This window comes from Arachis hypogaea, chromosome 14 (assembly GCF_003086295.3).
Source record: "Arachis hypogaea cultivar Tifrunner chromosome 14, arahy.Tifrunner.gnm2.J5K5, whole genome shotgun sequence".
Taxonomy (NCBI): Eukaryota; Viridiplantae; Streptophyta; class Magnoliopsida; order Fabales; family Fabaceae; genus Arachis; species Arachis hypogaea.
The window spans coordinates 130,381,226-130,404,912 of NC_092049.1; the positions used below are offsets into that span (position 1 = coordinate 130,381,226).

General features: G+C 36.5%; 1 non-coding gene across 1 annotated transcript; it reads right to left on the minus strand.

Annotated features, from left to right (window-relative positions):
* Nucleotides 1-17,973: 17,973 nt before the first annotated feature.
* On the minus strand, nucleotides 17,974-18,081 carry LOC112745914 (small nucleolar RNA R71). The gene has a single exon (XR_003173820.1). It is a non-coding gene; the product is annotated as a small nucleolar RNA R71 (small nucleolar RNA).
* Nucleotides 18,082-23,687: the final 5,606 nt, after the last annotated feature.

Here is a 23,687-nt window from a genome sequence, read left to right on the forward strand (position 1 = left end):
ATAAAATTGTGAGTAGATGGATATATTTATGTATATTTATTGCATGAAATAATCAAATATAATAAATTACGTACTACTTGAATGGGTGTGACTAAACTTTAATGAGTGTGACTCTTCTTCACTTTCTCAAAGGATACAACTTGCTAACATTTTGTGGTTTGAGTACTATAACGATTTAACAGAAAATAATTAATAATACTATTAATTATTAATATATTATATTTAATTTATAAATATCTTTTTTATTATTTATAAAATTTAAATATCGTTCAAGTGCATAAATAAAAAATTATGTCATTAAGATTAAATATTTTTAGTGTAATTTTTTTTAAAAGTCTTAATGAAGTAATATGTATCTATTTGATTAATTAATGAAGTAATATGTATCTATTCGATTAATTTATACTCCAAGTGTTATTATTAAGGTTCGGAAAATCGGACCGGTCATCAAATCATTCTAATTATTAGTATATTAGTTTATTAGTCCAATCAGTTCAATCGGTAGTTCAACCGAAAAAACCGTTTCAGAATAAAATAATAAATAAATTATAAATAAATATTATAAAATATAATTATAGTCTAATATAATCTTATTCTTTCAAATAATATTACATGAAATATCAACCAAATTCATATGATCTTATCAAAATACAGGCTCAAAAGTTAAATAGTGAAAAGAAATATCTAAATATTATGAAGATTTAATGATTTATCAATCATCAAAATCCTAAATCAATGGTGCAAATAGCAACAGTACAACTAGAAATAATCATTAATCACTCCTAAATTAATTTAAAACAGGAGCATAACAAATAATCATCCCAAAATTAATTCAAAACAGCAGCATAACAAAATCACTAATCACTAATCACAAATCACAAATTACTTATCACAAATTCAAAATTCAAAACACTCAGTGCCATAAGTCCATAACAAAACAGCAGCATAAGTGCATAACAACAACAGCAGCTTAACAAGTCACTAATCAGTAATCACAAATTCCAAATTCAAATCAGCAACATTACAAAAGACCCAAAAAGTCACAAATCACAAATTCAACCTCGAATTCCTGAAACAGAGTAACACAGACTCAACCTTTCACTAACCTCAAATCAGTAAATTAGTAATCACAAATTCCAAACTTACAAAAGACCCAAGAAATCACAAATCACAAATTCAACCTCAAATTCCTGAAATAGAGTAACAAACTCAACTTTCTACTAACCTCAAATAAGTAAATCACAGTTTCACTAACCTTCCACTGACAGCAGAAATACGACGACTGATGCGTGAGCATCTTCTCTGTCTTTTCCTAGTGAATTTACATTTAAATTGTTAGGTTTGATCAAGATTTAATATATTTTAGCCACTATGAATGCTACTTTGAGCTGTGTACAATTATGTTTATTTCAGGTAGCGTTTTGGACGAATTTAACAAAGTTGAAGTCAAGGACGGAGAATGAAGAGAGCTTGCTGCCACCTCCACGCCAAACTTGGATTCTTTCAAGTTTGGCGCCAACTCCATTATGTCAAGAAGAGAATTCGGCCACCTCCACGCCAAACTTGGATGCACCACCAAGAAGTCCCAAGGAGGATACACGCTGCCATCTTCACGCCGAACTTGAGTTTACTCAAGTTCGGTGCCAACTCAAAGGATCCAAGGAAAGTAGGTGCGCACCACTCCATGCTAAACTTGATTAGTGTCAAGTTTGGCGCTATAAGCCAAGAAGCAAAAGGGGAGCTCTGCCCACTCCACGCCAAACTTGGTTTCTTCCAAGTTTGGCGCCGCAACCTTTAGTACAAAAGTGGTCCCCATTTACTCATACAATGCTGCACGTAGAATTAAATTAATTTTGATTAAACTTTATTTCTTTTATAATTAGGAACAGATATTATTTAATTTTTAGGAAATATATTTTACATTAATTAGGATTAGATATAAAAGGGAAAAGAATCAGTCCTTGGGGCTCTTCTCTTCTTTTCTACCTCATTTCGCAATTTACAGTTTTTCAGAATCCTAGTTTTCTCTCTGAACCATGAGCAACTAAATCTCCACTGTTAAGGTTAGGAGCTCTGTCTATTGTATGGATTGATACTATTATTTTTCTATTTTAATTCATGTACTGATTTCTATTTCAAGAATTGTTTTCATTCTTTATCTTATGAATTTAGGTGGAACGGAAGTATGACCCTTGTTCTAATTGAGTTCTCGTATAACTTGGAAAAGCTCTTTACTTGAACAACAGCTTGAAAACATATTCTCCTAAACTTTTAATTATCTGGACTTAACGGGATACGTGACATATAATCCTCTTATATTTGGGTAATTAGGGTTTCTTTGGCATATAACTAGAATTGAACTTCACCCTCTAATTAGAATTAAGTGACCAAGGAATTGGCGGTTGATGAAGGTTAGAAGAGTCCAAAAAGGTCTAAGGAATTAGGGTTTAGTCACTTATAGTTGCCATGAATTAAATCTTGCATGATTAAAATAGTTAGTAAGAAAAGTCAATCCGGAAAATAGATAACTCTGAAGCCTTAACTGTCTCTCCATATATTATTCACTACTTGTTTACTGCTTGCTTTTCTGATTCTCTGATTTACTGAGTAATGCAATTGAACTTTCAAAACACCATTTTCTGTTTGTCTGACTAAGCCAATCACTCAATCATTATTACTTGATCCATCAATCCTCGTGGGATCGACCCTCATTCATCTGAGGTACTACTTGGCACGACTTGGTGCACTTGCCGGTTAGTTTGTAGATTTTAAATTCCGCACTAACAGTGGGACCACGAAGACACGACGGCCAGACGACAGCAACACCACGGCGCACCAGCTGGAGGCCTCGAGCAGTGATTTCACCTAGGAATGGAAGACGTACCGAGCTATAAAAGGGAGATGCCACAGAGAAGGAGAAGGAAGAGGTTGCGGAGACGCCGACACGGACGAACGGCGGCAGCGGTTCCGTCCAGGAAGCTGGATTTTTGGGTTGGGAAGGAACTAGGGCTTGCTCTTGCTATGTGTTCTGCGTTTGTCTTTCAAAGGAGGGGGTGTTTGGTGGGGTGAGGGACTGAGGGGGGAAACTCGCGTGGGGGTGGGTGGGAAAATTTTTTTCCCTTAACAAATCAAAACAATAGCGTTTCATACGAATCGATTGGTTTTTGATCCGGTCCAATCGGCCAGTTTAGCAGTTCCCTAGCGATTTTGCCATCAGCGGTTTTAGCAGGAGGACCGGACTATTTTCTATGCCGGTTCTCGGTTTAACTGGTTCTACTGGCCGGTCTAGTCCGATTTTCAAAACATTGGTTATTATCAAAAAATTACACATATCACTTATACCCTTCAAGTTTAAGAGTTTATGATTTTAAGTATTTATATAGTTTTGTGCTCATCCTATTTGATCTCTAATTTTTTTATTTAAAAAAATAGAAATTCACAATGAAAAACTTTTAAAAAAATTCACTTGACATAAAATTATTAAATTTTAAAAACAAAAAATATCTTATTTTTCTAATAATGATTGTTGTTTTGTGGAGGTTGGCCGCTGTATAGCTCGTCTGCCGATGAGTATCTGCAAGCTTTCCGTCGAGATGGGTTCTACGTCGGCAATGAGAGAACAAGGGGGTGAGTACCTACAAAAGGCACTCCGACACTCAAGTCAGTAAACGAATAATAGGTTTTGCAAATTTCAATAATATGAACAATCTTCTTACCTTTTCCTTTATATCTGAAATGAAGGGTAACGGTTATGTCTTTGAGTAATGATGCTTTAAACGGATAGTAATAACATATCTGAGCGTATTGGTACTTATTTTGATGACTGTTATTGACAATCGATCTATAATATCTATAGCCGAGTTATAACGTATAACTGATTTATAATGGTCATATCACAACCCCCAAGCTTAGCCTGGTGGTATTTTGATAAAAAGGTTGAACTTTTATTGAGTTATAACTCAACGTTTTGATATGGGTATGGAGCCTCCAGTTCAACATATTTTATCAAAATAAATATGGAATCTGAAACAATTAAATGTAGCGATTTTAATTTTCTTGAAAAAGAAAAAAAAATAAAAAGTCTTTTCATTAAATGAAGAGTGGGTAGAATTACAGTTTCCAATGAGATTTATTACCGTTGGTTTCTAAGAGAAACAATGGTTGTGATTGATTTGGTACTGAAATATTTTATTGAATGTTGGCATACTCATACTCATTTGGAATCTTGAAGGTTTTTATTAAAGCAAGTCTAGTTTTGTTAAAAATGTTTTGGAAGAGTAAGATATGAGTAAAAGAGGTTACTCTCTCTCTTTCTCTCTCTCTCTCTCTCTCTCTCTCTCTGATTTTGATTCCTTCGTCTTCTTCTATTTTGTGCTCTGGTAAACAATGGTTGAGAAAAAAGAAAAAGAGTTGCAGAAGGTTGATGATGATGGTCTTATAATTGGGTGGGTGGGAAATGTTAAAATTCGTGGGTTTCTCTTCGTTGATAAAGATAGTGTTGATGAAATAGATACTTCAAAGATAGTATGGTCTGGGATTCGGTAGAATTGTTACCATGCACAAGGGCTGAGCATGTCTTTCATAGAGAGAACCATTTTGAGTATTTCTATATGTATAGTTATATTCTGGAAGAGTTTCGGGTGAAGCTTCTTTTTACATATTTTGAGTGTAGTATGTTGAAGGAATTGAATTGTGCACTGTCTCAGTTACAACCAAATGGTTGGACATTTTTTAGGTGTTTTGAAATATTGATGGAGTTTCTGAAAGTGAAGCCTTCGTTAGAGTTATTCTTTTCGATGTTTCAAGCTAAGGGGGTTTGGGTAAATTTGAATAGCTCGCCTGGGTTTGCGATTTTTAAACTATATAAGTCATTGTTCAAAGATTTAAAGAAATGTTTTTGAAAATAAAATCGGCGGAAGAATATTTTTCATTTTATCTTGATGAATATCTCAGCGAGAAGTTTTCTTTCTGGTTGTGTTCACAACCACAACATATTTTGGGTCCGGATGAAATAAATCTGATGAATGAGTATATAATAGACTATCTGTTGGGTGCTGTTGGTAGATAAAAGTTAATTTCTATTTTGATTTGCTTCCATGGGAGGAGGACAGAATATCAGTGGTGAACTATCTTGATAAGGTTTGATAGGAAATATGTGTATGTTTAGAAATAGCTCGAATTTGTATCTTAATGTGTGCTTTTCTTTTTGTAGCTGAAAAATACTCAGGAGTTTCGGCTTCGAGCTTAAGAGCTCGTCTCAAGACAAAAAATTTAGAAAATGAGGGTTCATCTTCAAACCCTGGGAATGGGGATGGTAAAGGGGAGGTCAATCAACCGACTCGAGGGAGGAAGAAAATCATCTTTAAAAAGAGGAAATATGACCTTATTGATGTTGATGCGTTTGATGACTTAGTAAAGATTCAAAAGAGATTCCTTTGGAAGAGCTGGCCACTTTTGTAAGTAATAAAGAAAAATTGCACGGTTTTGCCAAAGATGGTGATGGTTCCTCAGTATGGAACAAAATTTTTTCCTTCATGGTTGTTGCGGATGAGACGTTGCAGTCCTCATCTGATATAAACTTAGTGAATGAGCTTGGAAATGTTACAATTAATTAATACCTACAAGTATGAGTTTACTATATATATATATATATATATATATATATATATATATATATATATATATATATATATATTGTAAAAATTAGTTAGTTGAAAGAGTTTTCTTTATTTAGGTGATCGAATTTCGACTGGTGAGCATTGGTCAAAGTTGGGAGGTGAAGCATAAGAAGTTGTTAGAGAAAACTGATGCATTGGCCAGATTGAAAGGTAATTTGGAGAAGAAGAATGATATCATAGCCGAGGTTAAAAAGAAGTTGTCGGAGAAAGAAGAAGAGCTCAAATATGTTAAAAGCAATTCGAAGAAAGAAGTAGAATTGCTAAAGAAGAGGGAAAGTGATCTCTCGAATATGAATACTCAAATGATTGAGGTGACCGTAAAGTTGAAAAATCTAGAGAATAGTAGGCAAACTAAACTTTTAGATGCCTTTGCTAAGGGATTTGAGCGTGTTATTATGCAAGCGAAGCTATTAGCCCCGATAGTGACTTTTCGGCGATAGATCCTGGTAAAGTCGTTCGAGAGGGGCTGTTAGTGGATGACGATGATGCTGCCGAGGATGAAAATGATAACTTGACTGATTGATGTTTGTAGTTTGGTTTAAGTACTTTTGATCATCAATGTTTTGATGAAATTTAGAATTACCATTTGCCAATTTGTTTTGGCTCTTTTGGATTGTAATTAGGGATGGAAATAGGCAAGCGGCTTGTCAGGAGTCTGTAGCCTGGCCTGTTATAAAATAAGCATAGACTCAAGTTTTTGTAAAAGCGTTAATATGTTAATAGACCCGACCCAGGTTCACTAATTAGCTTTATTGGCCTATGATGAATGGCCTAAAGTGGGTTAGGGATTTTCTTCAAAATAGAATTAGCATTGCAAGTATAGTCCCAGCCAACAATCGACCAACATCAAAGTTTAAATTCAAAAGATTGTCACAATCTAAAACAAATAAAAACTGGGAGTTTGAAGTCCCGGGTCGTCTCCCTCGGACTATGCAATTAAGATGTCACACTCTTGGTTGTGAAGAAAGGGGTTTCTTCACTCAAGGAAAGAAAGATTACAAGAACTAAGACATAAAAGAACTAACAAATGATCAAAAAGGAAATTAATGCAATTAAAAAGAAACAAGATCAAAACTTAGTGAAAATGCTATAAATGTATAAAAGAGCATTGACTTGGGAATGAGAATTAAGGAGTCCTATCATCGTCATAACCACAACTATGGCAATTATGATGAGTTAATCTCGCTTCGTCAACCCCTAACATCGAGGAGTAAGTCAAGCAAGCATAATTGACCTTAATCCATAAGTCCTAGCTAACTTACTAATTACTTAGTAAAAAGCTAGTGTCAATGGAAACAAGAATCAACTAAAAACCCAAGAATTACCACTAAATGTCGGACATCATGACTCTAGTATCCTAGGAACTCATTTTCCAAGTCAAGGTGTGAAAATCTACTCTAAATCTATAGGCTGCATTTTCACAAACACCTTATGGGCATAAAAGCAAAATATGTAAAATTTCGAAGAAAAATGAAAACTATAACCAAACTATTCACAATATCAAAAATAAAAACTCAATCAAGCATGTATAAATCATAAAACATGAAATTCATTAACCAAAACTTTAAGAAATCAAAATTGCATATATTAACAAAGTAACTTGAACCATAAGACAAAGTAGCAAAAGTATTGTAATTAAAGAAGAAATTAAAGAGTACTTACAATAAAGATGAGCAAAATCCAAGATCAAAATGGAAACTATAAAATGCTATAATGAAATTTAAGTAAAACTACAAGAGAGAATTTTCTAATCTACACTACTCCTACTCCTAATGTGTTTTTCTATCTAAAAGTGATCTCCCTTTGATATGGAATGAAGTTCTCTTGATATAGCACCCAATCAGCTTCAGAAACACCAAAAATTGGGACAAGAGGCACCCAAAATCACGAGCCATGTGCGTCATTAATGAAGTCACACGCTGGGACCTGTGCGTACCCACATATGTGTGTGCACGCACACTTGCTGATTTCGCCACTTGTGCATACGCACAGGAGGTTGTGCGTACGTGCACACACTTCAGTGTGCTTCTTTATTTTCTTCATGTGTTCTCCCTTTTTGCATGCTTCCTTCCACTTTTGTCTAGCCATTCTTGTCTCTAGGACCTGAAATCACTCACAAACATATCATGACGTCGAATGGAATAAAAGTGGAATTAAAATGGTCAATTTAGGCACAAAAACGCATGTTTTCCCATTTAGGTCAAATCTAGAGAGAAATCACAAAATTATGCTATTTTGGTGATTAAGTGTGAGTTTATGTGATGCATTTCGTCCAATTCAACCAAAAAATTATCATTAAATACTGACTCATCAGCCTGTCAGGCCTACCTGGGCATGTTAAAATAGAATTAAATATATAAAATTATTTTTTATTATTAACAAAATTATTGAATATTTTAAATTTATTATATTTTTTTATAAATACTTTTGTATATTTTAAATACTTTAAAAGTTTAAAAATTCTTATAAATATTAAATATGACATATTACATATAAATATTTTTATTAAAAATAATTTTTTTAAATAATATTTTTTTTGTAAAAAAAATTATCAAGCCTTTTAACAGGTTACAGACCAAGCCAGACTGACTAACAGGTCAGCCTTAGTACTTTAAAAAATGTCTATAGCAGGTTGTAGGTTAGGCCCAATCCAATTAACTACATAACAGGCCCAAGCCAATTTACCTGGTCTAACCTGTTTCCACCCCTAATTTTAATGGATAGTTTTTTGAACTTATATTGTTGGGATAATATCTTATAACTATTTGATAAGTTATGAACTTTTGATTGGTGAATTTGATCCCTTGGCAATGACCATTTTAGATTGCCATAAGTTGGTAATGTATTATACCAAGCGTTTGATTCTTATCTTTCATAGATTTGATAGAAGTGCACTTATATTTGACGAGAATTTCTTGTTTGTTGAACTTTGTTTGATAATTGAATATTATCGAGTTTGATTGCATATGTTGAATGATTGCGATTTCGAATTGAAAAGTTATTACTAGTGGATAAATTGTTGTGATTGTTCAACACTTGATTGAATGAGTTAGTTGACTGTAGGTAGTCATAGTTCTGATTGATATAGATAAAAAAAAAGAAGATAATTGATATAAGTCGACCTTTCTTTAGCTATAATGAATTGTTATATGACCTTTGTTTACAAAGGTGTGGGTAGGCTTGTCTCGTTAAAATCTCTCCAAACAAAACTCTCTTTGGAAAAAGTCTTGTGAGTAGGAAAAAGAGTACAAATATGTCCCTGTCTTTTTAATTATAATATTACTTTAAAGAGCAAATATTTCAAGTGTAAGATAACATTATACCATCTAGAGATTCGAGCTTATAAGCCCCATTTCCGAGGACTTCAAGAATTCTAAGTGGACCTTTCCATTTGGTTGCAAGTTTCTCATGAGGTGGAGGTCGTCTGGCTTGCTCGGTCTTTCTGAGTACCAAGTCGCCAACTTGAAATGAGTGAAGATTGACCTTCTAATTGTACCGCTGAGGTATGTTTTGCTGCATTACTCGGTGGTGGACAGAGGATATGTCTTGGATTTCTTGAATTAAATCTAGTTTGATTCTCTGAGCTTCATCATGATTGGTTGCTTGTGTTCTTAGTAAGGATTGAGAGATCTCTAAAGAAATCATTACATCAGACCCATAGACTAAACGAAATGGGGTTTCCCTAGTAGTAGAATCTGTAGTGGTGTTATAACCCCAAAGGATTTCTGGAATTAGCTCGGCCCAAAGTTATTTTGCATCATCAAATTTCTTTCTCAAAGCATGTAAGATAACTTTGTTTGTAACTTCAGCTAATCCATTAGTCTGCGGATGTTCAACTGAAGAGAAGTGCTGTTGAATTTTTAAGTTTTGTAAGAAAGATGTGAAATTATTGTTGACAAGCTAGCGACCATTGTCAGTAATAATATGATAAGGTATACCAAATCTGCATATAATGTGTTTCCAAATAAAGGAAATAATTTGTTTTGACGTGATTTTGGCCAGTGGTTGCACCTCAATCCATTTGAAAAAATAGTCAATAGCCACAACTAAAAATTTTACCTGTCCTGGTGCAATAGGAAATGAACCGAGGGTGTCAATCCCCCACTGATAGAATAGCCAACTTATCTCAGAGTGATGTAATAGCTCGACTGGTACATGTATTATTGGAGCGTGTTTTTGACAATTTGTACAGGTTTTAACCTTTTGATGACAATCTTTTTGTAAGCTAGGCCAGAAAAAACCATCTCAAAAAATTTTGGATGATAAGCTTCGTGCTCCTATATGCGTGCTGCATATTCCTTCATGGACCTTGGCCAAGGCAAGATTGGCTTCTGACCTGTTTAGATACTTTAACAGAGGATGAGTATATCCTCGTATATACAAATTATCATTTAACAATGTAAAGAATGAAGCTTATCTGATTAATTTCTTCAAATTACTAATTTAAGGGGAAATATTTCTAGTTTTTAGATACTGGATATAAGGTCATCGCCAATCATCCCCGTTAGAAATGTGGCAAATATTAATGAAATGGATGCTTGGTGTAATCAATGTGGATTGTAAGAGAGTAGCAGTGTGTGATTGTGTACTGGCGAGCTTTGACAGAATGTCCGCTTGGCAATTTTGTTCCCTTGGAATATGATGTGTAAGGTCCCACATCGGTTGGAGAGGGAAACGAAGCATGCCTTATAAGGGTGTGGATACCTCTCCCTAGTATGACGCGTTTTGACGAGTGAGTGTGGGGGGTTTCGGCTATCATCCCTATCGTCAAAGGCAAAATCGTGAGGCCTTGTGTGCCAAAGCGGACAATATCGTGCTAGCGGATGGTCTGGGCTGTTACATGATGAATTTTAAATTTTGAAAAATGAGATATGAGTGAATTGACAACTGACGAGCGGGGACTTTTGCGTGGTCTATAATTTTACAATAAATCCTCGTTGCAAGTATAGCTTCTAGACAAACAAATGTCCTTTCGTACAAAAGTTTGGTGGTCACAAGTAACAAACCCCTAATAATATTGATAACTGAAGTATTTAAACATTAGGTCGTCTCTCAAGGAATTGCAGGGATGTGTTCTTATTATTGGTTATGAGTTATGTAATTTGGGGTTTTGGATTAAGAGATAAGAAGAGTGAATTGCAAAGGAAACGAACTAATAATTATAAAAGCTCTTGGCAAGGAATGAAAATTGGAAGTCCTATCCTTATTATCGCTCTCTATAGTGATGAAAATCATTAGTTGCAACCACTTAGTTAACCCTCTAATTATGAAGGAAAGTCAAGTGGATGAATCAATTTGATCCCTCAAGTCCTAGTCAACTCCTAAGGAAAGACTAGCTTTAGTGGAATCCAAACCAATTAGCAACCTTCAATTGTCAATCAACCAAGGAGTTTGATAACTCAAGTGTCACCAATTACTCAACCATGGCCAAGAGAGGAAAAATCTAACTTAAAACCCTCCCAAGCATTCTATCAAACACTTGGAAGGTACAACACAAAATAATGGAAAAGCAATAAGAGATAATAAAATCCACACAATCAATTGCAAGCATCAACAACATAGATCAGAGAAAGCAATCATATATATGAAATACCTAAAATTGCATTAAATAGAATATCCAATCTAACATGAGAATCCATAGACTAAATTAGGGAAAATAGAGAAATCAACAAGAGGAATATATAAACCAAAATACTAGAGTAAATAAGAGTATAAGAGAACTAAATTAAAGGAACATTGAACCTGGAATTAAGGAGAATTTGAAAGAAGAAATCCTAAATCCTAAATCCTAAAACCCAGAGAGAGGAGAAAGCTTCTCTCTCTAAAAACTACATCTAAAACCTAAAATTTTGTGAATGAATATTGTATGATGTGTATCCCCCATTCTGCTCCACTCCCAGCCTCTAATCTGTGTTTTCTGGGCCAAAAATTGGGTCAAAAGCGGCCCAAAATCGCCCCTAGCATTTTTCTGCAACTGCTGTACGTGGCGCATGTCACGCGTGCGCGTCATTTGGCAAAATTCCTTGTCATGCGTACGTGTCAGTCATGCGTACGAGTCGCTTTCTGCTACGCTAGTCACGGGTACGCGTCAGGTGCGTGTGCGCGTCACCTTCACTGGTCATCTCCTTTGTTTCTTTGTGTTTATTCCATTTTTGCAAGCTTCCTTTCCAATCTCCAAGCATTCCTGCCCTATAAAGCCTGAAAACACTTAACACACAGATCACGGCATCGAATGGTATAGAGAGGAATTAAAATTTGACAAATTAAAGGCTTAGGAAGCAAGTTTTCAATCATAGCATAAAATTAGGAAGGCAAACGTAGAACATGCGAATTTTATGAATAAGTGTAGGAAGAATCTGATAAAAACCACTCAATTCAGCACAAAATAAATGATAAAATAGTGGTTTATCAATAACATCTAGGTATTTTGTTAGGAAAGGATCTTTAACTTGAAAAGATTGATTTACCTATTGCACTACTAATAAGGAGTCACAATGTACCTTTATTTCAGCAATGCTTAACTCAATGGCTAACCTTAGGCCTACAATTATTTTCATATTCGGCCTGATTATTGCTGGCCTTGAAAGAGAAACATAAAGAGTGTTCTAAAACAATTTTATTACCATCATCGAGAAGAATTCCAGCTCCGAACCCTTGAGAGTTAGATGCGCCGTCGACATAGAGTGTCCATTCTGCTCGCACATCATCGGAGGTGGTGGGAGCAGTAAACCTGGCAACAAAGTCAGCAAGGTATTGTGATTTGATTGATCCTTGGGCTTGATATCTGATATCAAACTCAGATAGTTTGATAAACTATTTTATTAATCATCCTGCTAACTCTGGTTTTGTCAGGAGTTGTTGTAGCGGTTGTTTCGTTCGAACATTAACGATATGACTCTGGAAATAAGGTCGGAGACGCTTAGTGGAGAAGACCAAGGCAAGAGCGAGCTTTTCTATCTTCGGATAGCAAAGCTCGGCATTTTGGAGAGATTTGCTAATGAAGTAAACGAGCCTTTGCGTCTTGTCCCTTTCTTTAATAAGAACAGAACTAATTGCCCAATCAATAATGGATAGATAAAGATAAAGCTCTTTTTCAAGTTCATATTTTTGCAAAATGGGAGGTTTTAAAAGAACATTTTTTAAATTTGAAAAAGTAGTTTCACATTCATCATCCTATTTGAAGTTGTATTTCTTTTTAAGTGATTGAAAAAAGTAGAAAGATTTGGAAGCTAAACAACGTAAAAATCTTGGTAAAGCAGCGAGTCTCCCTGTTAATCGTTGGACCTCTTTAACTGTTTGAGGACTTTGCATGCATGTCCAAAACAGCTCGACATTTTTCAGGGTTTGCCTCTATACCTCGGCTTGTCAGCAAAAAGTCGAGAAATTTATCTCCTTGGACACTAAAGGCACATTTTTCAGGGTTTAATGTCATGTATTTTCGGATTTGTGCGAAAATCTCCACAAGATCGTCCACGTGAGATTTACCGACTTTGGTTTTTGCAACTATGTCATCCACATAGACTTCGATGTTCCGATCAATTTTCTTTGCGAACATTTTATCCATAAGTCTCTGATAAGTAGCCTCTACATTCTTAAGGCCAAAAGGCATCACTTTATAGCAAAAATGACCGTATTCATTTATGTAAGCAGTTTTATCTTGGTCTAATGGGTGCATGAGGATTTGGTTATAACCAGAATATGCATCCATAAAACTTAAAGTGCCAAAGCCAGATGAATTATCAACTAAAGCATCAATGAACGGTAAAAGATATGCATCTTTAAGACATGCTTTGTTTAAATCGGTGAAGTCGACGCACATGCACCATTTACCATTATGTTTCTTTACCATGACAACATTAGCTAACCATGTTATGAACCTAATTTTGCAAATGAAATTGGCATCAATGAGATTCTTGGTCTCCTCCAATGATGCTCCTTTCTTTTCTAAGCCAAGGTTACACTTTTTTTATGTTATAGGTCAGATTGAGGAGTTAATTTCCAGCTTATAAGATATTATAGAAGTATCAATGCCAGGCATGTCAGTGGGAGTCCAAGCAAATATGTCGGCATTTTGTTCAAAAAACTCGCTGAGCTTTTCTTTCTCTTCTTCTTGCATAGCTGATCCTACAAAAGTGAACTTGTTTGGATCGTTAGTTAAAGGGATTTTTTGTAATTCCTCCATTGGGGTAGGACAATCTTAAAACTCGGCGCGTGGGTCTAACTCGGCTAAAGAGAAAAGCTCGAGTGAGTTGTGGACGACATTTATTTGTTCTCCTATAGGTCGGTTAGATATAGGTATTTTGAGACTGATGTTATAGCAACGCTGAGCGTCACGGTGGTCACTATGAATTGTTGCAACAAGGTTGTCCTGCACATGAAACTTAATACAGAGATGAATTGTAGAGACAATGGCACCGAACTTATTCAAAAAAGGTCGACCAAGTATTAGGTTATAAGGACTAAAACAATCAACCACAAGGTATTGAACATCTAGAGTTTTGGTTAGAGGATTCTCACCAAGTGTGGTTTGTAATCACATTAATCCCAACACAGGTACTCATTCACCCGAAAATTCCACCAGGTCTCCAATGGATGGTTGATGAGCGGATAATTTATACGCTTTTGGTACTATTTTTAGGTAGTTTTTAGTAGGATCTAGCTACTTTTTGGGATATTTTTATTAGTTTTAATGCAAAATTTACATTTCTGGACTTTACTATGAGTTTGTGTGTTTTTCTGTGATTTCAGGTATTTTCTAGCTGAAATTGAGAGACCTGAGCAAAAATCTAATTCAGAGGCTGAAAAAAGACTGCAGATGTTGTTGGATTCTAACCTCCCTGATCTCGAAGTGGATTTTCTGAAGCTACAGAACTCTAAATGGCGCGATCTCAATTGTGTTGGAAAGTAGACATCCAGGGATTTTCAGAAATATATAATAGTCCATACTTTGCTAGAGTTTTGACGATGCAAACTAGCATTCAAACGCCCATTCTCTGCCCTATTTTGAAGTTTAACGCCAGAAATAGGTTACAAATTAGAGTTAAACGCCAGAAACAGGTTACAACCTGGAATTTAACTCCAAGGGAAGCCTCTACACGTGAAAGCTTCAATGCTCAGCCCAAGCACACACCAAGTGGGCCCGGAAGTGGATTTCTGCATTATTTACCTACCTCTGTAAACCCTAGTAGCTAGTTCATTATAAATAGGACCTTTTACTATTTTATTGACATCCATCTTTGATCAGTTTTATGCAATCTTAGACCTTTATGGAGGCTGGCCATTCGGCCATGCCTGGACCTTCATCACTTATGTATTTTCAATGGTGGAGTTTCTACACACCATAGATTAAGGTGTGGAGCTCTGCTGTTCCTCGAGTATTAATGCAATTACTACTATTTTCTATTCAATTCAAGCTTATTCTTATTCTAAGATATTCACTCGCACTTCAACCTGATGAATGTGATGATCCGTGACACTCATCATCTTTCTCACCTATGAACGCTTGCCTAACAACCACTTCCGTTCTATCTGCAATAGCTTGAGTGTGTATCTCTTGGATTCCTGGCTCATGCGTGTTGATTGCCTCTCCTGACAACAGAGCCTTCAATTCCTTGAGATCAGAGTCTTCGTGGTATAAGCTAGAATCCATTGGCAGCATTCTTGAGATCCGGAAAGTCTAAACCTTGTCTGTGTTATTCCGAGTAGGATCTGGGATGGGATGACTGTGACGAGCTTCAAACTCATGAGTGTTGTGCGTGTGATAGACGCAAAAGGATTATTGGATCCTATTCCAACACAAGTGAGAACCGACAGATGATTAGCCCTACGTAACCCATAGTTGGACCATTTTCACTGAGAGGACGGGAGGTAGCCATTGACGCCGGTGAAACCCAACATACAGCTTGCCATGGAAAGGAGTATGACTGATTGGATGAAAGCAGTAGGAAAGCAGAGATTCAGAAGGATTGATGCATCTTCATACACTTATCTGAAATTCCCACCAATGAATTACATAAGTATCTCTATCTTATTTTATGTTTTATTTATCTTTTAATTATCAAACTCCACAATCAATTGAATCTGCCTGACTGAGATTTACAAGATGACCATAGCTTGCTTCAAGCCAACAATCTCTGTGGGATCGACCCTTACTCACGTAAGGTTTATTACTTAGACGACCCAGTGCACTTGCTGGTTAGTTGTGAGGAGTTGTGAAGAAAGTGCTGAGATTATGAACGCGCATACCAAGTTGAGCACCATTGTTAGAGATCACAATTTCGTGCACCAAGTTTTTGGTGCCGTTGCCGGGGATTGTTCGAGTTTGGACAACTGACGGTTCATCTTGTTGCTTAGATTGGGTAATTTTATTTTGTTTTATTTTCTTTAATTTTTGAAAAATAAAAAAATTCATAAAATCATAAAAAAACCCAAAAATATTTCATGTTTCTTGTTTGAATCTAGTGCCAAATTTTAAGTTTGGTGTCAATTGCATGATCTTAATTGTCTTGCAATTTTCGAAACACATGCATTGTGTTCTTGATGATCTTCAAGTTTTTCTTGATGAATTTCCTTGTTTGATCCTCATGATTTTTTGTTTTGTGTTGCATGATGTTTTTCATATGCATTCTTGCATTTATAGTACCCAAACATGAAAAATTTCTAAGTTTAGTGTCTTGCATGTTTTCTTTTATTGAAAACTAAGTTCTTGATGTTCATCATAATCTTCAAGATTGTTCTTGGTGTTCATCTTGACATGCATAATGTTCTTGCATATATCTTGTGTTTTGATCCAAGATTTTTATGTTTTGACTTATTTTGTTGTTTTTCAAAATCAAAAACATATCTTTTTAAATAAATAATACAGCAAAATGAAGACCCAAAAACATAAAGCAGAGGAATTACAGAGAAAAAGCTGGGCGTTCAAAATGCCCAGTGAAGAAGGAAAACTGGCGTTTAAACGCCAGCCAGGGTACCTAGCTGGGCGTTTAAACGCCCAAAACAAGCAGCTCTTGGGCGTTTAACGCCAGGATGACACTGGGAGAGGAATTTTGTTTTCAATTCAAATCTTTTTCAATTTTTCAAAATCTTATCTTTTTCATATCTTCTCTTATCAATCATATCCTTCAAAATCATATCTTTTAAATAATATCTTTTTCAAAAACCAAATCTTTCTCATTTTTATTTCACTATTTTCAAAAATCTTGATTCAAAAATTTCAAGTTTGTTACTTTCTTGTTAAGAAAGATTCAATATTTGAATTTTGGGAATCATATCTTTTAAATTTCTTGTTAATCAAGTCATTAATTTAAAAAAAAAAATCAAATCTTTTTAAGTTTATCTTTTCAAGTATATCTTTCTAAATCATATCTTTTTCAAATCACATCTTTTCAAAATTCTAATTTCAAAATCTTTTTCCAACCTCTTATCTTTTCAAAATTAAATTTGTGTCTTTTTCAAAACCACCTAACCACCTTTTTCACTTTAATTTTCGAAAAACACAACCAATTTTTCAAATTTTATTTTAAATTTTATTCCTTTTAAAATTTTCAAAAATCCCCCCTCTCTTATCTTTTTCTATTTAAACACTAACATTCCTCCTCCATTGTCAATTCGAACTCCATCTTTCTTTGTGTGTTCGAATTCTTCCTTACCTACCTCATCCTTCTATTCTTATTCTCCTCTAACACCTCAAGGAATCTCTATACTGTGACATAGAGGATTCCATATTTTTCCTTGTTTTCTTCTCTTTCATATGAGCAGGAACAAAGATAAAGGCATGCTTGTTGAAGCTGATCCTGAACCTGAAAGGACTCTGAAGAGGAAGCTAAAAGCAGCTAAAGCACAAAACTCTGAAGAGGACCTCATTGAAATTTTTGAAAAGGAGGCAGCCAAAGAAACAAATATGGCCGAATCAAACAACAATGCAAGGAAGGTGCTTGGTGACTTTACTACACCAACTTCCAACTTTTATGGAAGAAGCATCTCAATCCCTGCCATTGGAGCAAACAATTTTGAGCTAAAGCCTCAATTAGTTTCGCTACTGCAATAGAATTGCAAGTTTCATGGACTCCCATCAGAAGATCCTTATCAGTTTTTAACTGAGTTCTTGCAGATCTGTGATATTGTTAAGACCAATGGAGTTGATCCTGAGGTCTACAAGCTTATGCTTTTCCCTTTTGCTGTAAGAGACAGAGCTAGAACATGGTCGGACTCACAACCTAGAGATAGCCTGGACTCTTGGGATAAGCTGGTCACGGCTTTCTTAGCCAAGTTCTTTCCTCCTCAAAAGCTGGGCAAGCTTAGACTGGATGTTCAAACCTTCAAACAGAAAGAAGGTGAGTCCCTCTATGAAGCTTGGGAAAGATACAAGCAATTGACCAGAAAGTGTCCTTCTGACATGCTTTCAGAATGGACCACCTTAGATATATTCTATGATGGTCTGTCTGAATTATCCAAGATGTCACTGGACCACTCTGCAGGTGGATCCATTCACCTAAAGAAAATGCCTGCAGAAGCTCAAGAACTCGTTGAGATGGTTGCAAATAACCAATTTATGTACACCTCTGAGAGGAATCCCGTGAGTAATGGGACGCCTCAGAAGAGAGGAGTTCTTGAAATTGATGCTCTGAATGCCATACCGGCTTAGAACAAAATATTGACCCAACAAGTCAATATAATTTCTCAGAGTCTGAATGGATTGCAAAATGCATCCAACAGTACTAAAGAAGCATCTTCTGAAGAAGAAGCTTATGATCCTGAGAACCCTGCAATGGCAGAGGTTAATTACATGGGTGAGGACTTTGGCATCACCTATAATCCTTCATGGAGAAATCATCCAAATTTTTCATGGAAGGATCCACAGAAGCAAGGCTTCAATAATAACAATGGTGGAAGAAACAGGTTTAGCAATGGCAGACCTTTTCCATCATCATCTCAGCAACAGACAGAGAGTTCTAAGCAGAACCCCTCTAGCTTAGCAAACATAGTCTCTGATCTATCTAAGGCCACTCTCAGTTTTATGAATGAAACAAGATCCTCCATTAGAAACTTGGAGGCACAAGTGGGTCAGCTGAGTAAAAGGGTTACTGAAACTCCTCCTAGTACTCTCCCAAGCAATACAGAAGAGAATCCCAAAGGAGAGTGCAAGGCCATTGATGTAATCAAAATGGCTGAAACCTTAGAGGAGGAGGAGGACGTGAATCCCAATTAGGAAGACCTCAGGGAACGTTCATTAGCCATTAAGGAGTACCTTAATAAGGAACCAAAGGAATCTAAGGCTCATACAGAGACCATAGAGATTCCATTGGACTTCCTTTTACCATTCATGAGCTCTGATGACTATTCATTTTCTGAAGAGGATGAAGACATTGTTGAAGGGCAAGTTGCCCAGTATTTAGGAGCAATCATGAAGCTGAATGCCAACTATTTGGTAATGAGACTTGGGAGGATGAACCTCCCTTGCTTACCAATGAACTGAATACATTGGTTCAGCAAACTTTACCTCAAAAGAAACAGGATCCTAGTAAATTCTTAATACCATGTACCATAGGCACCATGAGCTTTGAGAAAGCTCTGTGTGACCTAGGGTCAGGGATAAACTTGATGCCACTCTCTGTAATGGAGAAACTGGGAATCTTTGAGGTACAGGCTGCAAAATTCTCATTAGAAATGGCAGATAAATCTATGAAAAAGGCTTATGGACTAGTAGAGGACATGCTAGTGAAGGTTGAAGGCCTTTACATCCCTGCTGATTTCATAATCTTAGACACTAAGAGGGATGAGGATGAATCCATCATCCTTGGAAGACCCTTCCTAGCCACAGCAAGAGCAGTGATTGATGTTGACAGAGGAGAGTTGATCCTTCAGTTGAATGAAGACTACCATGTAGTTAAGACTCAAGGTTCTCCTTCTGTACACATGGAGAGTAAGCATGAAGAGCTTCTCTCAGTACAGAGTCAAACAGAACCCCCACATTCAAACTCTAAGTTTGGGATTGAGAGATCTCAACCATGCTCTGATTATCTGTGAGGCTCCGTGAGAGCTCACTGTCAAGCTATCGACATTAAAAAAGTGCTTATTGGGAGGCAACCCAATTTTATTTTAATTTTATATCTATGTTATTTTGTGTTTTCTTTTAGGTTGATGATCATGTGGAGTCACAAAAACAAGTACAAAAATGAAGCAAATTAAAAAATAGCATTAAAAATAGCACACCCTGGAGGAAAAGCTTACTGCCATTTAAACACCAGTAAGAGTAGCAGAATGGGCGTTAAACGCCCAGTCTGGCACCATTCTGGGCGTTTAACGCCAGAAAGAAGCACCAGACTGGCGTTTAACGCCAGAACAGGGCATCAATCTGGCGTTAAATGCCAGAAACAAGTAGCAGGCTGGCGTTTAAATGCCAGAAAGGGAAGAAAAGCTGGCGTACAGGCAGCAGTCTGGCGTTAAACGCCAGGATTGCACTCTAAGGCATTTTGTACGCCTAATTGGAGCAGGGATGAGAAATTCTTGACCCTTCAGGATCTGTGGACCCCACAGGATCCCCACCAACCTCAACTCACTCTCTCTCTTCTTCACATCTTTTCATAACACTCTTCCCTAAATACCCTTCACCAAACACCTCCATATCTCTTCCCCAAATACACATCACAAAACCCTCTTCCTCCCTTGGTCGAACCACACCCCACCCTCCATCTCCTCCTTTTTCTTCTTCTTCTACTTCTTTCTTTCTTCTTTTGCTCGAGGATGAGCAAACCTTTTAAGTTTGGTGTAGTGAAAACATTGCTTTTTATTTTTCCATAACCATTTATGGCACCTAAGGCCAGAGAAACCTCTAGAAAGAGGAAAGGGAAGGCAATTGCTTCCACCTCTGAGTCATGGGAGATGGAGAGATTCATCTCAAAGGACCATCCATGGACCTCAACAAGAGCATGAGGAAGTACCTCATCAAGAAATCCCTGAGATGCCTCAAGGGATGCATTTTCCTCCACACAACTATTGGGAGCAACTCAACACTTCTTTGGAAAGCTTGAGTTACAACATGGACCAATTAAGGGTGGAACACCAAGAGCACTCCATCATTCTCCATGAGATTAGAGAAGATCAAAGAGCCATGAGGGAGGAGCAACAAAGGCAAGGAAGAGACATAGAGGAGCTCAAGAGCACCATTGGTTCTTCAAGAGGAGGAAGACACCACCCTCACTAAGATGGACTCATTCCTTAATTTCCTTGTCTATTTATTTTTCTGTTTTTCGATTTTTATGCTTGATGTTCTATCTATGTTTGTGTCTTCACTACATGATCATTAGTGTCTAGTGTCTATGTTTTAAAGCTATGAATAATTCCATGAATCCTTCACCTTTCTTAAATGAAAAATATTTCTAATTACAAAAGAACAAGAAGTACATGAGTTTCGAAATTTATCCTTGAAATTAGTTTAATTATTTTGATGTGGTGACAATACTTTTTGTTTTCTGAATGAATGCTTGAACAGTGCATATTTTTTATCTTGTTGTTTATGGATGTTAAAATTGTTGGCTCTTGAAAGAATAATGAAAAAGAGAAATGTTATTGATGATCTGAAAAATCATAAAATTAATTCTTGAAGCAAGAAAAAGCAGTGAATGATAAGGCTTAGGGAAAAAAAAAAGAAAAAAATGGCGAGAAAGAAAAGAAAGAAAAATAAAAAGCAAGCAGAAAAAGCCAATAACCTTTAAACCAAAATGCAAGGGTAGAAAGGATCTAAGGCTTTGAGCATTAATGGATAGGAGGGCCCAAGGAAATAAAATCCAGGCCTAAGCGGCTAAATCAAACTGTCCTTAACTGTGTGCTTGTGGCATGAAGGTCCAAGTGAAAAGCTTGAGACTGAGTGGTTAAAGTCGTGATCCAAAGAAAAAAGAGTGTGCTTAAGAACTCTGGACACCTCTAATTGGGGACTTTTGCAAATCTAAGTCACAATCTGAAAAGGTTCACCCAATTATGTGTCTGTGGCATTTATGTATCCGGTGGTAATACTGGAAGACAAAGTGCTTAGGGCCACAGCCAAGACTCATAAAGTAACTGTGTTTAAGAATCAACATACTAAACTAGGAGAATCAATAACACTATCTGAATTCTGAGTTCCTATGGATGCCAATCATTCTAAACTTCAAAGGAAAAAGTGAGATGCCAAAACTGTTCAGGAGCAAAAAGCTACTAGTCCCGCTCATCTAATTGGAGCTAAGTTTCATTGATATTTTGGAATTTATAGTATATTCTCTTCTTTTTATCCTATTTAATTTTCAGTCGCTTGGGGACAAGCAACAATTTAAGTTTGGTGTTGTGATGAGCAGATAATTTATACGCTTTTGGCACTGTTTTTAGGTATTTTTAGTAGGATCTAGCTACTTTTTAGGATATTTTTATTAGTTTTTATGCAAAATTCACATTTTTGGACTTTACTATGAGTTTGTGTATTTTTCTGTGATTTCAGATATTTTCTGGCTAAAATTGAGGGACCTGAGCAAAAATCTGATTCAGAGGCTGAAAAAGGACTGCAGATGCTATTGGACTCTGACCTCCCTACACTCGAAGTGGATTTTCTGGAGCTACAGAACTTCAAATGGCGCGCTCTCAATTGCGTTGGAAAGTAGACATCTAGGGCTTTCCAGAAATATATAATGGTTCATACTTTGCTCGAGTTTTGATGATGAAAACTGGCGTTCAAACGCCCATTCTCTGCCCTATTCTGAAGTTAAACGCCAGAAACAGGTTACAAGTTAGAGTTAAATGCCAGAAACAGGTTACAACCTGGCATTTAACTCCAAGAGAAGCCTCTACACGTGAAAGCTTCAATGCTCAGCCCAAGCACACACCAAGTGGGTCCGGAAGTGGATTTCTGCATCATTTACATATCTCTGTAAACCCTAGTAGCTAGTTCATTATAAATAGGACCTTTTACTATTGTATTGACATCCATCTTTGATCCGTTTTATGCGATCTTAGACCTTTATGGAGGCTGGCCATTCGGCCATGCCTGGACCTTCATCACTTATGTATTTTCAACGGTGGAGTTTCTACACACCATAGATTAAGGTGTGGAGCTCTGCTGTTCCTCAAGTATTAATGCAATTACTACTATTTTCTATTCAATTTAAGATTATTCTTATTCTAAGATATTCACTCGCACTTCAACCTAATGAATGTGATGATCCGTGACACTCATCATCATTCTCACCTATGAACGCGTGCCTGACAACCACTTCTGTTATATCTGCAATAGCTTGAGTGTGTATCTCTTGGATTCTTGGCTCATGCGTGTTGATTGCCTCTCCTGACAATAGAGCCTTCAATTCCTTGAGATCAAAGTCTTCGTGGTATAAGCTAGAATCCATTGGCAGCATTCTTGAGATCCGGAAAGTCTAAACCTTGTCTGTGGTATTCCGAGTAGGATCTGGGATGGGATGACTGTGACGAGCTTCAAACTCATGAGTGTTGGGCGTGTGACAGACGCAAAAGGATTATTGGATCCTATTCCAACACAAGTAAGAACCGACAGATGATTAGCCCTACGTAACCCGTAGTTGGACCATTTTCACTGAGAGGATGGGAGGTATCCATTGACGCCGGTGAAACCCAACATACAACTTGCCATGGAAAGGAGTATGACTGATTGGATGAAAGCAGTAGGAAAGCAGAGATTCAGAAGGATTGATGCACCTTCATACACTTATCTGAAATTTCCACCAATGAATTACATAAGAATCTCTATCTTATTTTATGTTTTATTTATCTTTTAATTATCAAACTCCATAATCAATTGAATCTGCCTGACTGAGATTTACATGATGACCATAGCTTGCATCAAGCCATCAATCTCCGTGGGATCGACCCTTACTCACGTAAGGTTTATTACTTGGACGACCCAGTGCACTTGCTGGTTAGTTGTGCGGAGTTGTTAGAGATCATGAACGCGCATACCAAATTGAGCGCCGTTGTTAGAGATCACAATTTCGTGCACCAATGGTTGCT